The sequence below is a fragment of the Trifolium pratense genome, linkage group LG3 (assembly GCF_020283565.1).
Source record: "Trifolium pratense cultivar HEN17-A07 linkage group LG3, ARS_RC_1.1, whole genome shotgun sequence".
Lineage (NCBI taxonomy): Eukaryota > Viridiplantae > Streptophyta > Magnoliopsida > Fabales > Fabaceae > Trifolium > Trifolium pratense.
In genome coordinates, this window is record NC_060061.1 from 52300122 (window position 1) to 52322430 (window position 22309).

Below are 22309 nucleotides of genomic sequence, written 5' to 3' on the forward strand. Positions count from 1 at the left end.
AGCACAAACATGGTACAGGAATTGGAATCTTAATCATTTCTCCTTTAAAGATTCCAACAAAGTTTAAGTACAAGATTAATGGAACATGCTCTAATAATGAAGCCGAGTACGAGGCTTTAATTACAGGTCTAAAGATTCTGTTAGACTTGGGGGCAAAACATGTTAAAATCAGAGGAGACTCTGAGTTAGTAATAAAACAATTGGCAAAGGAATACAAATGCATTCAAGAACATTTGATGAAGTACTTTGTTATTGCCTTCTCGTTACTAAAACGATTCGATTCATGTGACATCCAGCATGTGCCTCGGATCGAAATCCAAGAAGCAAATGATTTAGCCCAAATTGCTTCTGGCTATAAGGTAACAGGGAAAAGATTAGATGAGTTAGTTGAAATTAAAGAAAAACTAATCTCATGTGAGGTAACACCCCATCAGCTGGGGGCAAATGAACCAAGTGTCGAAATGGAGTCAGAAGTGGCAGATGCACACTTTGACGAAGTGATGACTGAGATCTTCGTGATCGACAATTTGGCTGACAATGATTGGAGACAACCCATTGTTAAATACATAGAAAATCCAACAGGTACAACCGATAGAAAGGTTAAGTATAGAGCCTTGAGTTACACAATCATGGGAAATGAGCTATTTAAGAAAACACCTGAAGGAGTTTTGTTAAAGTGCCTCAACGAAAATGAGGTGTATGTAGCGATTTCAAACGCCCATAGTGGGGCCTGTGGCGCCCATCAAGCAGGCCACAAAATGAAATGGCTTTTGTTTCGACAAGGTTTGTATTGGCCGTCCATGCTTAAGGATTGCATAGAATATGCGAAAGGCTGTCAAGAGTGTCAAAAACACGCAGGGATACAACATGTCCCAGCCAGCGAGTTGCATTCGATTATCAAACCTTGGCCTTTTAGAGGCTGGGCTTTAGATTTAATTGGTGAGATTAGGCCTGCGTCGTCAAAGAACCAACGTTATATATTAGTTGGGATCGACTATTTTACCAAATGGATAGAGGCTGTTGCCCTAACAAACGTGGATCAGGAAACAATGATCAATTTTATCCAAGACCATATTATTTATAGGTTTGGGCTTCCTGAGACGATCACTACAGACCAAGGAACAGTGTTTGTTGGTCGAAAGATGCAAGTTTTTGCTGAGCAATCGGGTTTTAAACTAATGACTTCGACGCCTTATTACGCCCAAGCAAATGGCCAAGTTGAAGCGGCCAACAAGGTCATAATTAGTTTAATTAAGAAACACGTTGCTCAAAAGCCAAAGAGTTGGCATAAGACCTTGGATCAAGTCCTATGGGCATGCAGGAATTCTCCTAAGGAATCAACAGGTTCGACACCTTTTCGACTAACGTATGGTCATGATGCTGTGTTACCTGTTGAAATAATGATGCAGTCAATTCGAGTGCAAAGGCAATGGGAACTACCTCCTAACCATTATGGGAATTTAATGTTAGATGAATTAACAGACGTGGATGAGGAGAGGTTACAGGCGTTAGATGCTTTGATTCGACAAAAGGAACGAATTGCAAGAGCATATAATAAAAGGGTTAAATCCAAACTCTTTGACGTAGGAGATTTAGTTTGGAAAGTTATCCTTCCCATGGACAGACGAGATCGAGTCTTTGGGAAATGGTCACCCAATTGGGAAGGGCCATTTAAGATTTCCCAAGTATTGTCAAATGGAGCTTATGAGATTGAAGAGTTAACTCCTGAGAAACGTTCAGTCAACATGAATGGCAAATATTTAAAGAAATACAAGCCAATGTTGCAAGAAATAAGCATAAAAAATGAATAACGCAAGAATAAAAATTTGCGAAATGGTAAAAGGAAATGCCAAGAATCAATCTTTATTCATAAAAAATCAACAATACAACCAATCATTCAAGAATATTCAAGAAAGTACAAGAACTGGTTGAATGTTGAAGGGTAACCATTTAAGGTTTACCCTGAGCTCGAGCTCCTTCATCTTTTGAATCAGAATTGGAGAGTTCTGAGATCTGAGAGTCTTCATCCTCAGAAGAAGGAGTCGGAGTTCCTCTATTTTATTTTTATTAAAAAAAAAAAAAAAAAATTTTGGAGCCAATCCAAAGTTTTGAATGGCAGCCTAAACGATAGGAGAGATAAATGGAAAAGAAAGATATCCATTAATACTTTCAAAAACGCCACTTCCTCTTTCGATAGACACAGTCGAAAATGACATTTTTGGGGGGCAATTTGTTGGACATAAATTTGGTATTTATCAATTAAATATAATTGGTGGGTCCAATATTTATTTTGGAGGTCATATTGTCAAAATAAAGCTTTCAAAGGTGGTGTCGAGAGCTACCTGTGTCGAAGCGAAAGAGCGTTTCGAGGGCTGTGGAGGACACGTCCAGTTTTGGTTTGGCCAGGAGGCTATCGAAAGCGCGAGATCGAATCGAAAGATAGTTGGGCCAAGCCCAAAAAAGAAACAACAAACGGCCCAAGAGGCATTGGCGCGCGCTGAAGGAATAAAAGATGAAAGTGGGGAACGTGGTCGACGTGGCAGATCGAAGAGCGTCCAGATGATCAAGAAACAGTTACCACTTTGTAGTAGTATTTATAGCAGTTTTTCATTCAGAACAAAGGTCACAAAATTTTATACAAACACTCTCTCTAAAATTCTAAGTACTCAGCGATCGAACGAAAGGAATTCAGAGGAGAAATGTATGTTTTGTGAACCATCTTTATTTATAATTGCTTTTCATTCAATGCAATTTGCTTTTCAGTAATTTTCTTTAGTTTAATTCCAAATACTTGCTCGAGAAACTGCTACTTCGAGGCGATTCGAATTAGTCTCTCTTGTATCAATTGAAAACGTTTTAATTTCTAAGTGTTTGCTTCCTTGTTAAAACGAACATTCAAACAGTTTTCTTAAACGAATAAAACACAAAATTGTCCTGAGATTTACTAGTTGATCTCGCGAGTTTAAATACTTAAACTAGCGGTTGTTTACCAAATTTCCACGTAAACAGGGGTATTAGAATTTAGTATTACATATCTGGTCTAGATCATGCGTTAAATATTTATAGATAGATAATTAAAATTTCAAGGTCCTAGAACCTTCTTCTGGAAAATCCCCGAGGACAAGAGTAGGCGGATCACTTAAAGAGTGAAATTTGATAGTTCGTATCTCATAGGAACGTGATCTGATGCGATTATAAGGCGTGCTCATGTGATGGTCTATAGAACTTAACTTAGTTCAGATGACCCGATCCAATTCTCAAATGGACCTTAACTCAATCAGTAATAAAAATGCATACAAACATTATTAATTAGATAACGCAATTAGAAAGAAAAAAAAACTAATTAAAAATGTTGTATTAATTTGAAAATTGAAATGAATCGATGATTTTAAAATAATTTCTTTTTATAATATGTAAGTTTTTTTTACGGTAATGTAGTCCACCATAGGAATTTCAATCCACGAACAAACCGATGTCCAAAGAGATCCAAAAGTACTATTGGAAAGGAATAAGTGATGGGCCGACTCGACCTCTCCACATCCAAAGACACAAAGAAGAGTTGTAGACGATAAGATGCCTCTGGAAACCAGATTGTCTTTGGTGGACAGTCGATCCCGTAATAAATGCCACGCAAAAATAGAGACCTTCAAGGGTACCTGTTTGTGCTAAATAAGATCATAACTAGCATCCAAGATAACCGAGTCATGAGAAGTCGAAAGTTGATAAGCGCCGCGAACAGAGTAAATTCTATAGTTGTACCTCCGGTCAATTTCCAATCTTCCCACTGTAGCATATTATCAAATTCTAGAGTCTCCAAGAAGGAAAATAGTTGAAACAAATGGGAATCACTTCCATAGAACTCAATGTCGACACTCTTTACTGATATCATACCGCAAATCAAAAGCTCTTTCAGATTACATAATTGTCCGAGGGGTGGAAGTCTTGAACAATTTTCACAATGTGAGATCCTTAAACACACCATGTTGCCAAATAAAGAACCACCCAACCAATTTGGAAAGTTGTTTCCACCATAGCCATTTATAGTGAGACTCTTCAAATTTGGAAAGTTGCTTCCACCAACCTAATACAATATGGAGATGAAACTATCACAGCCAAGTCATTGAAGAGGTCATGCATTTCAAAGCCTATTTCATCATCATCAATCGATTTTTGACGTATCAGAGACCTCGACACTAATTCATCAAAGTATTCATCCGCTACCTTTTCCCAACTTTTCTCACTTTTAGGCTGAGGTACTAAGCCTTCTGCAATCCACAACTGGACTAACACTTTTTTCTCTAAGATTGAGTTCTTCGGAAAAATTGAACAATAAGCAAAGTATCCTTTTAAAGAAGCGGGAAGATAACGATAGCTCAATAGCAGAGCTGGTTGCACCTCATCGTCTGTCAATTCCCAAATACTACTTTTTAATACATCTTGTGACAATGTTGTCCGAAGAAGCCCCCCCAATGCTACTGCTGCTAATGGTAAACCAATTTTTTCTAGATTGGATCGTTGTTGGTAGTTTCTTGCTACAAATGCGTGTCTTGCAAGCAAAGACCAGCAGTCTTCCATTCCTAAAGATCTTAAATGGTGGACAGAAAGAAAGGTTTGCATCGCGGTAGTGCAACTCTTTCATCTCGTGTTGTGATGATGATCTTACTCCCTATTTTCCCGACATTAAAGATGTCAATCAGATTATTCCAACCAACATACCTTCCATACCATATATCATCCGATACAAGTAAAAAAAGTTTATTGGTTAAACTTTTTTGCAATTGTTCTTAGGAGAGTATTCAAGTCATTAGCCTGACTTGTTTCTCAAGTTATAGATTCAAGAAGGGTTTTAGGGACATTGACAACATCAAAATCTTTTAAGATATGTACCCACCCTCCCACCTCAAATTTCTCCTTCACTTTAGGGTCATTGTAAAGAAGCTTAGCTAGTGTTGTTTTTCCTAACCCTCCCATACCGACAATGGAAATCACTCCGATTTTACTTCCATCATCACTACCATCATCTGACAGCAGAAACTCTTTGAGTTTCTTTTTGTCTTCATCTCTGCCATAAATAGCAGATTCATTCCCCACAACAGAACTTGTAGGTGTTCCATGCCAAACACTGCCGGAAACACCTTTTAAACCAAGATTCTGGTTTCTTAAATGTTCTAATCTTTCAAATAATGTTTGCAGTTTAGAATTTATCTTCTTATTAAAACTTTTGAAACGAGAAGAAAGTTTTTTCAGCACCTGAGCAGTAGAAGTTCGGGCTTCCACTTTGCAACGCAATGCCTCAGTGTTGATTTCATCAAACAAATCGTCAACTTCAAAGACAGCATCACGCATCATATTCAGCCATTGCTTGACAGAAGGGTTGGCGATCTGTTTCTCCTCAGCATCATGAAGTACAGCTTGAAGACTCAGCACTGTTATGTTCATCTTTTCCAAGAGTGCAACGTCAAGTTTGGTACTCCGAAATAAATCAACGAACTCGCCAGAAACAATCTTTCCCACCAACACCTCCAAAGAAGGTGCAAGAATTGCTTGTCCGACAATAGTCGCCATTAATTAGTTCCTTCAAATTTGCAACAAAAAGAAATAGCTTCAGAAATTAAGTCACAACAAAATGCAGCATAACTTATAGTAGTAATTTTAATTCTGAAGTCACTTACCACACTAATCGGTTGTTATTCTTCAAATTCCAATGAAAATTAAGTTACAACTTACAAGCAGTGTCTCCTGTAAGTAGGTATAAGCTCTAGTTTTTTTTCTTTTGATTCTTAACTGCTAACCCACATTTATCAGTTAACACCTTATAATTCAATGTAACTAGGCAACAACTTATACTCCCTCCGGTCCTTATTATAAGAAACACTTTGACAAAATCACACCGACCAAGGAAGGTAAATTTTCTCGTTAATGATTCTAACATTTTATATTATATTCCAAAACTAACCTTTGACTAGCATGAGAAATAGGTCTTTCTAATTAATGCACTAGCAATATAATGAATTATTTGATTGTATTTAATAAGGGTACAAATGGAATTGTGTCAAAGTGTTTCTTATAAAAAGGACCAAATAAAAATTCCAAAATGTTTCTTATAAAAAGGACCGGAGGGAGTACTTTATTAGTATATATACTATATACTAATATTAGTCCGTGCAAAATTTCAGCAATTTTCATTAATTACATATTATGACATGTGGTCGAATCCAATTGAAGGGCTAAGAGACACACTGGACAATCTCTTAATGAAAAAGTCAACCAGAGAGGATCCATGTCTGTCACGTATACACACAACACAACACAACACAACACACAAATAAAGAGGAAACTCCCAAGATTCTTTCTTCAATGAGCTTGTGAAGATAAGAGTAATGTGAATATGGGAAGATAAGAGTAAATGTTAACTAATACTTCTTTTTTTGAATGGCATATTTTAATTAGTACTAATGCCTAAAGTTCATACTGTTCGTTAGATCAGTTTTGTCCTTTTATGTATGGAATTTTGACTTTTGAGTGCGTACGAGAAAAGTTTCTTGATTAGAATTAGAGTCTGTGCAACTAAACAATGGCATTGCATACGACGCAAGTGAATAAAAAAAAATCTCTTTTGAATTAAAATAAATTAATTTTACATACAAAAATTAATATGTGAATTAAAATCGTGGATGCAATATAAATTTTTATGAGTTGTACTATTAAAGTAAAAAATAATGTAAGTAATTACCAGTCGGCAATTGTTTGAATTTTAAATTGGACCAAACTTATGTATAGTTTCATATACCCAGTTCTTACTATGCTAAATTTTTTGTGGAAAGATGTACCAAAAAAAAAAAAAATTTTTTTGTGGAAAGAACAAGAAAAATTACATCTAAAAAAATGCATATAGATTTTATACTTTTAAAATTCTCCATCTTTTACAATTTATAGTGCATGAATTTTACCACTAAACCACTCGACTAAAAACATATATAAATAAATGAGTAATTGTTTTGAAATGATGTAATAGAATGGATCCCACTTAAATCCTAATATTGGATTGCACTACCTGGCGGTAGAACAACACATTCAAGATTTTGTATTCCTCTAAATATTGACGAGTTTTCAACATGTACCATAGTTCCTAAAAGCCATTTGGCGCTATTAATACAAAAAGCAAAACTCATTATATGGGATGAAGCACCAATGATGCACAAACACTGTTTCGAAGCTGTTGATCGAACTTTAAAATATATTCTCAAGTCTGTTGATGAAAAAAAAATAAACACGTTCCCTTCGGTGGAAAAGTTGTTGTTTTTGGCGGAGATTTTAGACAAATTCTACCAGTAATACCCAAAGGTACAAGGCCAGAAGTTGTTTATGCTACTATTAATTCTTCGGTTCTTTGGAATTTTTGTGAAGTTTTAACATTGAGTAAAAACATGAGGTTTCTCAGTGGTGCTTCGGGTGCAGACGTTGAACAAAGAAGATTGTTTTTTGAATGGGTTTTGGGTGTTGGCGATGGAGAAATTGGAGATGACAACGACGATGATTTAGAACTTGACATTCCATCAGATTTATTGATTCCAAATTCAGGTGATACTCTTGCTTCTATCGTTGAAAGCACCTATCCCCAACTTTTACAGACATGAACGATATAACGTATTTCCAAAATAGAGCTATACTAGCTCCTAAAAATTTAATAGTCCACTCATTATATATGTTGGATTTAATTCATGGTGAAGAAAAAACATATTTGAGTTATGATACTCCACTCACACAAAATGTAGACGGTCAAACAGTGGATGATGTTCATACTCCCAAATTTCTTAACACGATTTATACGTCAGGACTTCTAAATCACAAGTTGATACTTAAAGTTGTAGCTCCAGTTATGCTATTAAGGAATTTGAATAAAAAATTAGGATTATGCAATGGAACAAGACTTATTATTATGAGATTGGGAAAACATGCTCTTGAAGGAAAAATTATTTCATGAAGTAATAATGGTGATCAGGTTTTCATACCTAGATTTTCTCTGACACCATCTGACGTGAGAATTCCTTTTAAATTTCAACGGAGACAATTTCCTATAATGATTTCTTTTGCAATGACTATTAATAAGAGTCAGAGACAATCTTTAAAGCATGTTGGGATATATCTTCCGTCGCCAGTGTTTTCACATGGTCAGTTGTATGTTGCAATTTCAAGAGTTACTTCTAGAAAATGATTAAAAATATTGATCATCGATGACGACGGTGAAGATACGACTAAGACTTCGAATGTGATTTATAAGGAAGTCTTCCGCAATATAACATAATTTTCTTTGTATGAATATTTTTCCAAAATAATTGTTGAACTATCGTTTAATGTTACTCGACTTTTTTCATATACTTTACATTATTGGAATTATCATATCTTATTTAATCATTATATAACTTACAGCTAATCAGACTTGTGCACCGCACGGGTCGATGTTCTAGTTAGATTAATAAATTAGTATATATGGATCTCACTTAAGAAAGTATATGATCATGTAAAAAGAATATGTTGCATCATTTCAAAACATTGATATCATGGATGTTAACGTTTGGAGTATTTTCTTATTCATAGTACAAATGAAATAAAGTTCATTGGATAATTTAGATCAGTTTTTTAGAGTTTTGAGTGCGTGTGAAATACGTTTCTTGACTAGAATGAATCTTCCATCTAGAAAATGCCATTGCATTTAGCATCACCAAAATTCGTCCTGCAGTCATTTACGACACAAGTGAATAAAAAAATATAGTTGAAGTGGAGCTCAATCTAGCAAAAAAATTAAAATTAGGAAAATGTTTAACCAATATCACCAAACACAAATTAAAAAAAGTTTAATATGGTAAAATTATTTTAAAGTTTGTGTAGTTAATATTTTCAATACAAAGTTTTCATTTTTTATTGTTTAACGAGTATTCTAAAGACACGTGTTAATATAATTTTTTAAATTAACCTTTCGTTTCATTCTTTTTAGCTTTTTTTCATGAAATAATTGATGTATCTAAAAAATGGACAAAATATATCAATCATTCCACGAATTAAAAAATAAATTTTTTCTTATATACTAAGGAACTAGAGAGAGTAGGTCATTGTAAATCTATTTTCGGGTTGGTGATTGTCCCGTTGGGTTTGGATTTTCATTCCCCACCCGCCTGATTAATCCTTTTAAAATTGAATTTTGGTACTGTATTATTTTACCCTTGTGACTAGGGGTGTTCAAATCCAAACCAATCCAAAAAATAATCGCAAATCAATCCAAAAATACCGAAAATCGCAAAAAATAAATATTTTTGGATGTGTGTTGGATGTCCTTTTATGAAAACCGCCGGTTCGGATCAGATTTTGGATTAATTTTTCAAAATCGATCCAAACCAAACCAAATCGCATACATAATTTTTAATAGTTATTTAACTTTTTATTAGTATGATATATTGCATTAACATATTAATTGTTGGTTTTAATTTTCTCAATAGTAGTTTTTCTTTTGACAAACAAAAACAACGATATTCATTCATTCATTCAAATGGTAGATATTACATCAATCAAAATCATTACATATTCAAAATCGCTAAAAACTATAAAGGGTGAATCTACGAACAAGCTCACAGCATCCGAGTTAATAGCATAAAACGACTTTATCTTTAAGCCTACAATTGATATGACGAAATACAAGTGTCCGGAATAGTCATGTCTACGAATCTGCAACGTTGAAGACGTTAGAGTCATTGAATCTTTATTGGATATGGATCGAAGCAAAACTGCAAATTTGAACAAAATAAACACCGTACAAAGACGAGATTCAAAACAAACACCGTACAAAGACGGAACGACAAACAAGACTGGACAAATAAACCACAAATATGAAAAACTCAAACAAACTCAAGAATATGTGAAAATCACTTATTTGAATAAAAACGTAATTAAAAAACGATCAAGAGGGGTGATTTTGGATCAAAATTGATCTTAATTTGTTGCACGGGTACTCCGTTTTAGACAGAGTATCGGTACCGGGTACCGGTACACGTATGGTACTCCCATGGTATGTACCCTCAAAATACCGAGTTTTTTTTTTGTTTTTTCATGTGAGTACACACGCGCGGTACTTCCGGGGTACGCGCGTGGTACATATTTCATCAAAAACCTTTTTTTTTTCAACACTTTCTAATGCCATTTTTTTTATTTGTTTATTTTTTTAATAAAGATTCATTTTAGTTTAAAATTAGAATCAATTCAGTCTCATTCTCTTTTTATTTATTTTTAAAAGTAGAGCCGCATAGTCTTACTACTACTCCTAATTTCCTAAATGTGTAAACCACAATATAACTACTTTTAAAGTTTGCTATTTTTTATGTTTAATTTGTTTTAAGAATATAATTTTATTATTTTAAGTATATAACTATATTAAAAAAAATTATACGAGTGTACCCGTACCTTAATTTTTCTAAAAATATCGTACCACATACCGATATCGGTACCGGATACCAGTACCGTACCCGCACCAATGCAACATGCAACATAGTTTGTCGTTTTATTGTAGTGGTTCTTGATAGTGGAAATTGGAAAGCGTGTCGGCGAGTATCATGGAAAGTTTTTGACGTCGTCGAATGATGTTGACAAGTTGGTTTGACTTATTGCCCAAGAAGACTCTTATCAAATCTCTCACCGTCTCAAAATTACATTAATTTGCTTCAAATATTTTTTTTTCTTCTTAATTTATAAGTCATTTGATAGTACTAGTAAGAATTAATTATTTTTTTTCTCTAATTTTTTTTTCTTTTTGAAATTAATTACCCAGTTGATAACTACTCCCTTCAGTTTTTTTTATAAGAAATATTTTGGAAAATTTTTTTGATTCTTTTTGTAAGAAATTTTGACCAATTTAATTCATTTTTTTTTGCCTTTTTTATGTATTTTTTACTTTTCTTGCTTCTTGGTTAAGTAACTTTGTAATTTTAGATATTTGCTTGGATTTGGTCGTCAATCACTACTAAAACTACTAAAAATTAACCTAAAATACTACTAAAAATATCATATTATTGACAATCATCACATTTCTATTTTTTTTGACAAATACATATTTTAATTAATGCTTGCTATTATCAATTATCATTGCGTTTCTTTTTTTTACCATGTCATTTATTTTATTTTTTGATAATTTTTACCATGTCTTTTGTAACAACATGTTGTAATGCATGTTACTTATTTTAATGAATGTTTCCAAACAATTGATCTGTTTGCATAACTTTTTAAAATAATTACAATATTTATTGGTATCGATGTCATTTAACTTATTTAAATTTTGCTTATTCTTTGGTAAAGTCTAACTTCTTTAAACATCAGCGTACGCAAGCCTACGACAGCACAAGTCTCTTACTGGTTGTTCCATTCAAAATTCTTCTATTTATTCTTTATCTTTTATAGATCAAATGAATATTAAAAAGAGATAGTGTTTCATTCCTAAAATAACAAGACTAGACGTAACAGTACATGATAGAATAAGATAATACAGGACAGGACAAAACTGTACCGGAGAGATATATGACTATAATATTTTTATATTTGAAAATAAAATGAGTATTTTGGTACTTTTTATAGTTGTACCGTGGACAAAAAATTGTCCCGTGGTTTAGCGAGAGACAAACAATCTTGTTTTTGTCCTGTCACTTGATACTTAATTTGTTTAGTTCTATAACCAGTTTCAAATCAAACAGAGTACAATAAAAATTGTCCTGTCCAGTCCCCCATTTTTTAGCATATTAAACGCACCCAGTATCGCGATACAATCTTTAAATTTTTATTATAAAACCAAAAATGGCTATCTTTTGTATTATGATGAGTAAGTAAACTATAGAGATCGAGGTTGAGATCAAAACAGCGGTTGTCCAAATGTCCAATTGACTACGATGTTATTGAGTCACCCCACAAGCAATAATTTTGGTTTGGTTGTGTTATTTTAAAAAGCGTTTGCAAACCACATCATTTTTATTATAAAACCAAAAATTGGCTGCTGTCCAAATGTCCAATTGACTACGATGTTAACCCCACAAGCAAAATAATAAAAGGTATATTTGGTTTGGTTTGTGTTATTTTGGAACTTAAAAAGCAAACTATCATTTTTGTTTCATTTAATAGTAATTTTATAGAGTAAATTGACCAACAAAAAATACATTTTAGAACTAAATTGACTATCTGAAAATAGATTTTTCCCTTAATGTGAAAACCAAGTATACATTAGAGTTAAAAAATGTTGGTTTATCCCTTAAAATAACAATGATGTGGACTTTGGGAAGTGCTGAACAAATGCTAGGAAAGTTACTTCACATATTGTAGAAACGGAAACTTGGATAGATAGTATGCTTATGGAGCTATATAAACCAAACAACACTGGTAGAATTGCATAGAAAAAATTAGTTTCAAAATCTCCTCATATGGCTAATGTTGCAAGACCAAGATCAACTCTTAATCGAGGTCAAGAAGTGAGCATCAAATTTGGTGTTGTTAAAGTTTATAAAACAATGGAAGTAGAAACCAATCCTCTTCATGGTTTTGTTTCCTTCATCTTCTTTGTAATCCTTAGTTTCCTCCAAATTAGTTATCCAGATAAACCCACTGCATTTCAAATCCATCCAAAGACAATGTTACTCTCTGTTGCTAGCTTTTTACTATATTGCTTGGCTTATTGGATTAAGCTCAAGTTTTCCACAAGGCTTGATATCCTTTTGGACGTGTTTGGTTCCCTTTCAATAGTCTCTATGGTGTTGATGTTCTTCCCAAATAATTTGGGATTATATATCTACATTGTCATATACACAATATGGTTCATTTGTAATGTTTTTGCCATCATTGTTAGGCTACGTTCAAAAGTGAAAAATAAGTTGCCACCACTTTTGCCAACTAATTCAATAGATTTTGAAAAGTTGCCAAGCAATAAAAGAAAAAGAGCATCACAAATAGGATCGACATGAACGCAGAGCATGCCATGCATTGTTTTCCAAGAGCAATAGCCATCAACTCTCTTTGTTGAATCATATATCTCTAATATGTGTCTATGTTGCATAAATGAACTCCTCCATTTTACCTTTTCCAAGAATGTGGAAATTAATTATGCTTGATAATCATTGTACCTATACAAAGTTGAATTATTACCAATGGTAATACTGATACTAACCAAAATATTAATATTAGTATCAAATTCTGAAGTTTTTTATATATTTACTTGAGAGTGACATATATTTCATTTTTATATTAGTAGTGCAGTCTTACACGTTAAAATTGTTTAATTTTATTTTCTTGACTCATTACCATTTTTCTAATGCAAAACATAAGACTAAAGACTTCACCAAATTCTAGCACTCCATAAAACACTAAAAAGAACAAAAAGCATCACAAATATGTTTCTTATCTTGGCTATCATTTTTCATTCAAATATTGCTTTTCCAATTTGCTCTAAACACATAAGGAGCTGCAGCCACAACTTCTTCCATGACAGCAGTGTACATTTCAAGAAGCTATATATTAAGCAGCTTCCATCTTACAAAAGTGTCAGAAAAGTGTTTGGTTTCCAAGAGGTAAGCTTTCAGATTTTTTAGAAAAGTTGATTGCTACTAGTTGACAAAGTTAAGTTAAATATTGCGGTTTGATTTGATTTTCTGAAATAAAAACTGCAAATCAAACACACGGTTTAGAAGAAAAATAATATGTGCGGTTCAAACTAAATGCGGTTTTTTGCAGTTTTCGATTTGGATTGTTTCGATTTACGGTTTTACTTTTCGGTGAAGAAATGGATAATTCATACCAACTCGTTCTTTCGATATATATAATGTTTTTCCATATATTTTTGTATTAAAATAAAAACAAGAAAAATATTAACTAGTGCTCTTGAGACACCGTTAAGGAAACCAAATATAATATAAATATTTTAGAATTGAGGAGGGTTATATTGACTCCAAGAGTAAGTTATAAAAGCTACTCCAAATTATGGCCTTTGATTTTAATTTCAATTAATGGCTAAGATTGATTGATCATAAAACACAAAGTGAGACTTTTTTTTATTGTATTGGAAAATTATCAAAACATACCTTAAATAGAAGAGAATGAATCAATTATAATTATCAATTGAGACTTATTTTTTGATCACACGGGAAAACAAGGATTCCACGCACTCTGAAATGGTGTAACACTAATCGTTTGACAATCCTGTTTCTTTTCATACAATTTTTTACGGTATACTTCTTTTCTTTTCAATTTTACAAGTGTACCATTTTTTTTTTGTGGTGTATGCTTTTTTGTTACAATATGAGAATCGTTTAATGATTGAGTATAACCTGGACAAAAATGAATGGCTTCAAAGGTTATATAAAATTAGAGAATCTTGGGTATCAGTTTACAATAGGAGTAATTTTTTTGCAGGGATGAATACAACTCAAAGAAGTGAGAGCATTAATTCATTCTTTGATTCTTTTGTAAATGCATCAACAACTTTGCAAGAATTTGTGTCAAAATTTGAAAAGGCGGTTGATAGCCGCTTAGAGTCAGAAAAAAGAGAGGGTTATGAAAACAGACATAAATGTCGCATTCTAATTAAAAAAAATGTTACGCGATATTCGTGAAATGTTAATTCGCTATATATAGCATAGCTGTTTAATTCTTGTTGTTAAATTTTGTATGCATAAAAAAAAGCAAGGGAGGATCTTGTTTTGACAATTAATGATTATAATTAATTCATTCTCTTCAATTTGAAGAATGTTTTGATAATGTTCATTTTCCAGTGTAATCAAAAAATAAGTCTCATCCACCTAATTATTATGAATCAATCTTAGCCATTAATTGAAATTAAAAACAAAGGTTATGATTTGGAGTAGCTTTTATAACTTACTCTTGGAGTCAATATAACCCTCCTCTTTAGAATTTGTATAGTCTTTAAATTAACTTATAAAAAAAAATTATTTTCAAATACAAAAAATTTACTTTTTATCTCTTAACTAGTATCTCCATAACATTAGCATGACCTTAAAGATAAAAAGGATCATAACTTACATCATAAGAAGGTGTTTCTGCAGCCGGGCAAACAATATTTGGTATTTTGAATGAAATTAAAATTAAGAGAGCGAATGAATCATATGTGCATTATTATGAGTTGGCAATTTAGTGTCGTGCGTTTGTGACGTCAATTTTGTTGTGTCATTAAGCATTTTTCATAAATAAATGAGTAATTGTTTTGAAATGATGTAATAGAATGGATCCCACTTAAATCCTAATATTGGATTGCACTAAACAGGTATTAGATTAATTAGATTAGTATATATGGATCTTACTTAAGAGTTAAGAAAGTATATGATCATGTAAAAAGAATACGTTGCATCATTTCAAAACATTGATATCATGGATGTTAACGTTTGGAGTATTGACACTTGTTAAAGATTCAAATTTAGAAAGTTTTCCTTGGAAATAGTGTAGTCAATACAACAAAAGTTTATATTTTGATGTTTTCCATGCACAACTTTTATTTTATTTCTTCTTTTGGTTCCTTAACTAGTGCTTCGGGGGCACCGGTTAGCAAGACCCTTTTCTTATTCATATTACAAATGAAATAAAGTTCATTGGATAATTTAGATCAGCTTTTTAGAGTTTTGAGTGCGTGTGAAATACGTTTCTTGACTAGAATCTCCCATCTAGAAAATGCCATTGCATTTAGCATCACCATTTCAAAATTTGGCCAAAAGAAGTATGTTTGTTTTTTGGGAGTGAGATATTCTATAACTTTAGAGTGCCAAAGTCACATGACTTTCAACCATTTTTTACCATTAGATTAATCTAAAGCTTTAAATGGTGCCACTTCAACCTGTTCTTTATTCTAAAAAAAAGGAGATGATAAATTGAACACCCATCAACTCCATACCTCCGTTGCTCCATTGTTAAGCCAACAATCAGATCTGATGACCACCATCAACTCTGACAACCTCCGCCATCTTGACTTCGTCCTCACAACCATTGTAGATTTTTTTTATCAGATCATTTTCTTCCATAAAATCCTCTTGGTGATGATACCTGTACAGTGAGATAACGGCGGTGGGGATGCAGCGCCGCCGGTAGTCGTTGGACGTCGATGATGGTGTAACACAGAGGAGATGGAACTATGGCCGGACAGAGGCACAACGCAGATCCGGTGGCGGCAGGGTGGTGTGAGGATGGTGTTTTGCAGGTTGTGGAGTTTTTAAGTTTTTTCTTTAAAAAAGAAAGCTGGACACGTGGCTAAACGAGATGTATTTGATTGATCAAGTGAACAACATTTGCTGAAAGTTACTTAACTTTCCCGCACAAACGTTCAAGAATATTGATCCTTGTTTTTTGTCCTTTTCCAGCTAGGATTTTGCTCTGCAGCTCTGTGAGCTTGACACGTGGCCAAAATTACCTTAGAGGTGTGCTGGATGGATACGTGTAGTTGGGGAGCAGATTCTCTCCAGTCACATTTTTCTCCCATTAAATCCGAACCACCCATTTTATTTTTTGCATGTGTTCAATCATAACAAAAAAAGTAATGAAGGGTGGATTTTGAAACTGGATACTCTCCCTGGTATTTACACGGGAGACAATCCCCTCCCGTATAGTTGTAAAGATGAGTAAGTATAAACTATAAAGATCAAGGTTCAGATAAAAACAGCGATTGTCCAAAATGTCCAATTGACTACTATGTTATTGAGTCACCCCACAGGCAATAATAAAAGGTATATTTGGTTTGGTTTGTGTTATTTTGGAACTTAAAAACAAAACCATCATTTTTCTTTCATTTAATAGTAATTTTATAGAGTAAATTGACCAAGTCAAAAAATACATTTCAGAACTAAATTGACTATCTGAAAATAGATTAAAGGACCAAAATAACTAATGAAAGATATATTTGTAAATTTGTTTACAATTTTAATACATTGAGGGCCCGTTTGAATTAACTTATTTTTGAGTTTATGCAATATAAATTATGTTTTATGCTATTTTATAAGTTCACACTAGTAAAAATTGTAAGTAAATTATAAGTTTATAAGCTATTTTATCGTAAACTACCTTGACAAACTTATAATAATACATAAAAATTGCATAAACTCAAAAATAAGCTAATCCAAACGCACACTAATGTGAAAACCAATTATACATTAGAGTTACAAAATGGTGGTTATCCCTTAAAATAACAATGATGTGGACTTTGGGAAGTGCTAAACAAATACTAGGAAAGTTCCTTTGTAGAAACGGAAACTTGGATAGGTATATAAACCAAACAACACTGGTAGAATTGGATAGAAAAAACTAGTTTCAAAATCTCCTCATATGGCTAATGTTGCAAGACCAAGATCAACTCTTAATCGAGGTCAAGAAGTGAGCATCAAAGTTGGTGTTGTTAAAGTTTATAAAACAATGGAAGTAGAAACCAATCCTCTTCATGGTTTTGTTTCCTTCATCTTCTTTGTAATCCTTAGTTTCCTTCAAATTAGTTATCCAGATAAACCCACTGCATTTCAAATCCATCCAAAGACAATGTTACTCTCTGTTGCTACCTTTTTACTATATTGCTTGGCTTATTGGATTAAGCTCAAGTTTTCCACAAGGCTTGATATTCTCTTGGACGTGTTTGGTTCCCTTTCAATAGTCTCTATGGTGTTGATGTTCTTCCCAAATAATTTGGGATTATATATCTACATTGTCATATACACAATATGGTTCATTTGTAATGTTTTTGCCATCATTGTTAGGCTACGTTCCCAAGTGAAAAAGAAGTTGCCACCACTTTTGCCAACTAATTCAATAGATTTTGAAAAGCTGCCAAGCAATAAAAGAAAACGAGCATCACAAATATGCCAACAAATATGCCATGCATTGTTTTCCAAGAGCAATAGCCACTCTACTTCATAAATATGGAGATGTTATATATGTTAGCTGCCAACACTCGGAAACCGGTTTTGTAAGGATGAGTTATACCTCGATATTCGTTACAATATATACACTTTTCCAAGAATGTGGAAATTATGCTTGATAATCATTGTACCTATACAAAGTTGAATTACCAATGGTAATACTAATACTTACCAAAATATTAATATTAGTATCAAATTCTGAAGTTTTTTATATATTTACTTGAGAGTGACATATATTTCATTTTTATATTAGCAGTGCAGTCTTACACGTTACAAATTGTTTAATTTTATTTTCTTGACTCATTACCATTTTTTTAATGCAAAACATAAGACTAAAGACTTCACCAAATTCCAGCACTCCATAAAACACTAAAAAGAACAAAAAGCATCACAAATATGTTTCTTATATATCTTGGCTATCATTTTTCATTCAAATTTTGCTTTTCATTTTTTTTCCAATTTGCTCCAAACACATAAGGAGCTGCAGCCACAACTTCTGCCATGACAGCAGTGTACATTTCAAGAAGCTATATATTAAGCAGCTTCCATCTTACAAAAGTGTTTGGTTTCCAAGAGGTAAGCTTTCAGCCTTTCACCGTGTTTCTTTGATTTTTTACATCTATTATATACTCCCTCGTATAAACAATTTGTGCTTGTTTCACTTAACTTGAACCAACTTATTTCAACTTAACTAGTATTAGGGTATATTGAATTAAGATTTAAAAGGATTTTAAGATACTTTTTTTATGATTCTTAGAAATGGGTGGGTCTCAAGCCATCTCACAACCGATGCGTTGATATAAACGGTGGGTCGCCCGATAGCGGGTGGCCCAATAGATCTTGGAGAGGCTCTGATATCATCTTAGAATTGAGTTTTTGACCTAGAGGAGTGCTAACAACACACTCCAATAACAAACACACTCTAACACACTCTCTTTTATTGGTTAAAATTTATATGGGTCCCATAAAAATTATATGGGTCCACATTTTTTTATGGGACCCATGTGAATTTCAACCAATAAAAAAGAATGTATTGGAGTGTGTTTGTTAAAGAGTGTGTTGCTAGCATTATTCTTTTGACCTAACTTATCCTTACAAAACCGACTTGTAAAATGAGGATTGCCTCTACTTTATAAACACTTAGTCAGACCATCTCTCAACCGATGTGCGACTTCTTAACGATGATAAAACAATATTATGGTATTCAATAAATACTTTCATAAAATTTAAATAAATTCGTTGATATTCAATTGAAATTTTCCAAGACTTTTAAAATGTTCAAAACTTTACAGATTTTAATGGAATCTTTCATGGAATGAATTTTGTGAGACTACCTTGATATCTAGAACCTCTTAATTTATAAAAAAAAAATTTATGAGACTTTTTAGTTAAAAATACAAAGAATACACTAATTCAACAATCCGACTAAAATTCATATTAGATTTCACGACTCTCGTTTTTTTTTTTAATGTTATCTTTCATCAACTATCATAATAATGTTGTTGGTCAATCTTCATCATCTACCACATATTGTTGTGCAAATAAAAAGAAAAACGTATCCCACATGCATATTGTTGTGCATTCGATTTTACCTTCAAAAGAAATATGCTTGTAGTTCAAGTATATTGTTTAGATATTTACCCCGAATGGATATTTACCGGTGTAGTGGTGTTCTTTCTGACTCACACAACCTGATATGTAAATATAGTATCATTTTTTTTAACTACACACTTTTATTAAAAATTTCCTAATATTTGTAACTATATAGCAGAAGAATGGTCTACTATAAACACCTTCAGGTTTAACTGGTTATTAATTTCATTCATTACAAGTGTTTTTTATATAGGTTAAATTGCACTTTTGGTCCCCTAAGTTTCAGAAAGTTGCGATTTTGAAACATAAGGACCAAAAAGGGTAAATATAGGGGGACAAAAGTGCTATTTTGAAATATAGGGGACCAAAATCGCAACTTTCTGACAATTAGGCGGCCAAAAGTGCAATTTAGCCTTTCCATTAATTCGGGTTGAAAGTATTTTTGTTGCAACTGTCAAGGACTCATAGACTGTTTACATAATCTTTGGTTGGCTTTAATCTAACAACTGACATTTCACTAAATTGAGTCCTATATTTTGGCTTTTAATTTACTATGCCATAGTTCCCGCGACATAAAAAATTCTGAACTTTTTGCATTAGTATTTCATTCTTATTAACTATTAGCTAGGTTTTACTTTTCCATAGTAAGATAAGATATATAGAGAATTTGTCTCAAGAATCAAAGATTAATGCTTATTGATGATGCGGTTGGAAAAACATATGGGGATGAGCACTCCGGCTGAGTGGTGGTTTGGGCGTTGGTATTTGCCCGACTGAAAGTTTTTGGAACAAGTAGATATTTTCCTCGAGGTAACTGAAATCTATTTAATGGATTGACCTCTCCCAACAAATTATGCTTCTCCATATGCACCGACCAGGAATCAAACATAATTTTTGAAACATCCAATTTAAAACAAACAAAATCTCACAAAAAACTTGAGTACAACTTAACAGGACGGCTCAACTCGAGCGACATAACCATTTATCAGTAAACTATTAGTGATACCTAACATAAATCAACAAAAAGACGGAGTTGTAGTGTCACTGACAAAAATAGATAGACTGCTGCGATGCTTAATTAACTAAACTCTTTAATCTTGCCAACATGGCTCTCTTTTGTTCCTTGAATGGTTGGGATGCTCCTTTTCTGAATGTGTCAAATATAGGATGAATGTATCTTGACTATTGTGTAGGATCTGTCTGCAGAGGCGTGGAGATTCCCCAGACAAAATTCGGATTTGTGGGGAAAAACATTGGACGAATCTACCTCCAGTCGAGCGAACATAAACCTATCAGGACCAAAACCAATAGCCTTTAGAGAATGTGTAATGCATACGATCTCTGACATTGATGATGATATAATCTCTAAAATTGCAAAATGTTAATCATATTAATTAATACTTTGCAATATTAGAGTGATCATTTTGGAATATTGAAAATGTGAGGGACTATAGGTTGATATATACAATTCTAATTACATGCAGTTCATGAACTGGAAGAATGCAGATAACCAGTTAGAAACTATTATCAAAGATAAGAGCTAACCAGACTCTCAAGGTGGCTTCAAATTTATTCGAGATTCATGTGACAAAGGGACAAAAAATCTCATTAAAATAATTTTGATGGTTCACGGTATTACCTTTAGCAATTTTGGCAGCATCTTTAACAAGCTCCTTCCCAACACAAGTCATGCCAAAATCAATCAAACATATTTTCAGAAAATTTGTAACTCCTTTTCTGAATCTGCAATAAACCAGAAGATAGAATAGAGTAAAAAAAACAGTAACATATAAACTTCCAGCAGAGACATCACATTAAATACCTCAGGGAGGGAGAGAAAGTCATATTGGAAAAAGTCACTTCATGAACCACATGCATCATCATTACTTCCTCTTGTCTCCATAGTCTTCATTTTGGCTTTAACATGGAAATGTGATTAGTTTTGCACATAAATGATGAGCATTGGACCATGCATATAGTAAAAGGAGTAATGATAAAACTTATTAAAGAAGAAATCTATACCTGAGATGCCATATAAATGAAGAATTCTACACAGTACTAATCATCTTTTATGTATGATATTGACCTGAGAAAACAACATATATAAGAATGTCCAGAATTTGTGTAAAATCTCCTATAACATGTTGGTATATTAATCATTGGAAGAAAACAAAAATCATTAGATTTCTAAAATTTTAAAGTACTTAATTACCATCTCTATGGAGGCATGAATATTCTCCGTATATTCGGAATTGTGGCGAAAACCAATCTTCCTCCAGTTGAGCAAATCACACAAACCTAACATAAAAATAATATAGAGAGATAATGTGTCAAGCTTGATGGTGTTCATTTATAATAGAACAAAGCAGTAATCATAAGCAAATAAAAGTAAGAACTAATGGATGAAATTTTAGGCAGTAATGACACTGTGCCAAGCTTGTTTGATTTTGGTCTAATTACATGCAGTTCATGAACTGGAAGATAACTAATTAGAAATAATAATTAAAAAAGATATTGGACCATGAATCAGACAGAATAGGATAGCAGCAAGAAGTAAGATGAAGAATAAAAGGGGTGGTGATGTCAGAATGAGGAAGCATTTTGTTTCAATTTCAGCCCAATATTGTGCCATAACCTGGAAATGGAAGCAAACATTATCCATCAACATGTGAAATTAAAATTATTTATTGATGACATACTTATAACAAGAAACATGAAAGAAGTATTTAGGTGACTCACCTAGAAGATCAACATCTATAAATACGAAGGCAATGTTAGCAATCTTACGCCAC

At 33.0% G+C, this 22309-nt stretch overlaps 2 long non-coding RNA genes and 1 pseudogene across 2 annotated transcripts; 1 reads left to right on the forward strand and 2 right to left on the reverse strand.

The window, feature by feature from the left end:
• Positions 1-4053: 4053 nt before the first annotated feature.
• LOC123915377 lies at positions 4054-5565 on the reverse strand (annotated as a pseudogene).
• Positions 5566-13459: 7894 nt separating this feature from the next.
• On the forward strand, positions 13460-20762 carry LOC123913287. Its single transcript, XR_006811621.1, has 2 exons — positions 13460-13589; positions 20711-20762. It is a non-coding gene; the product is annotated as an uncharacterized LOC123913287 (long non-coding RNA).
• On the reverse strand, positions 19641-21681 carry LOC123913286. Its single transcript, XR_006811620.1, has 4 exons — positions 21540-21681; positions 21340-21434; positions 21157-21260; positions 19641-20806 (listed from the first exon to the last, which is right to left on the reverse strand). It is a non-coding gene; the product is annotated as an uncharacterized LOC123913286 (long non-coding RNA).
• Positions 21682-22309: the final 628 nt, after the last annotated feature.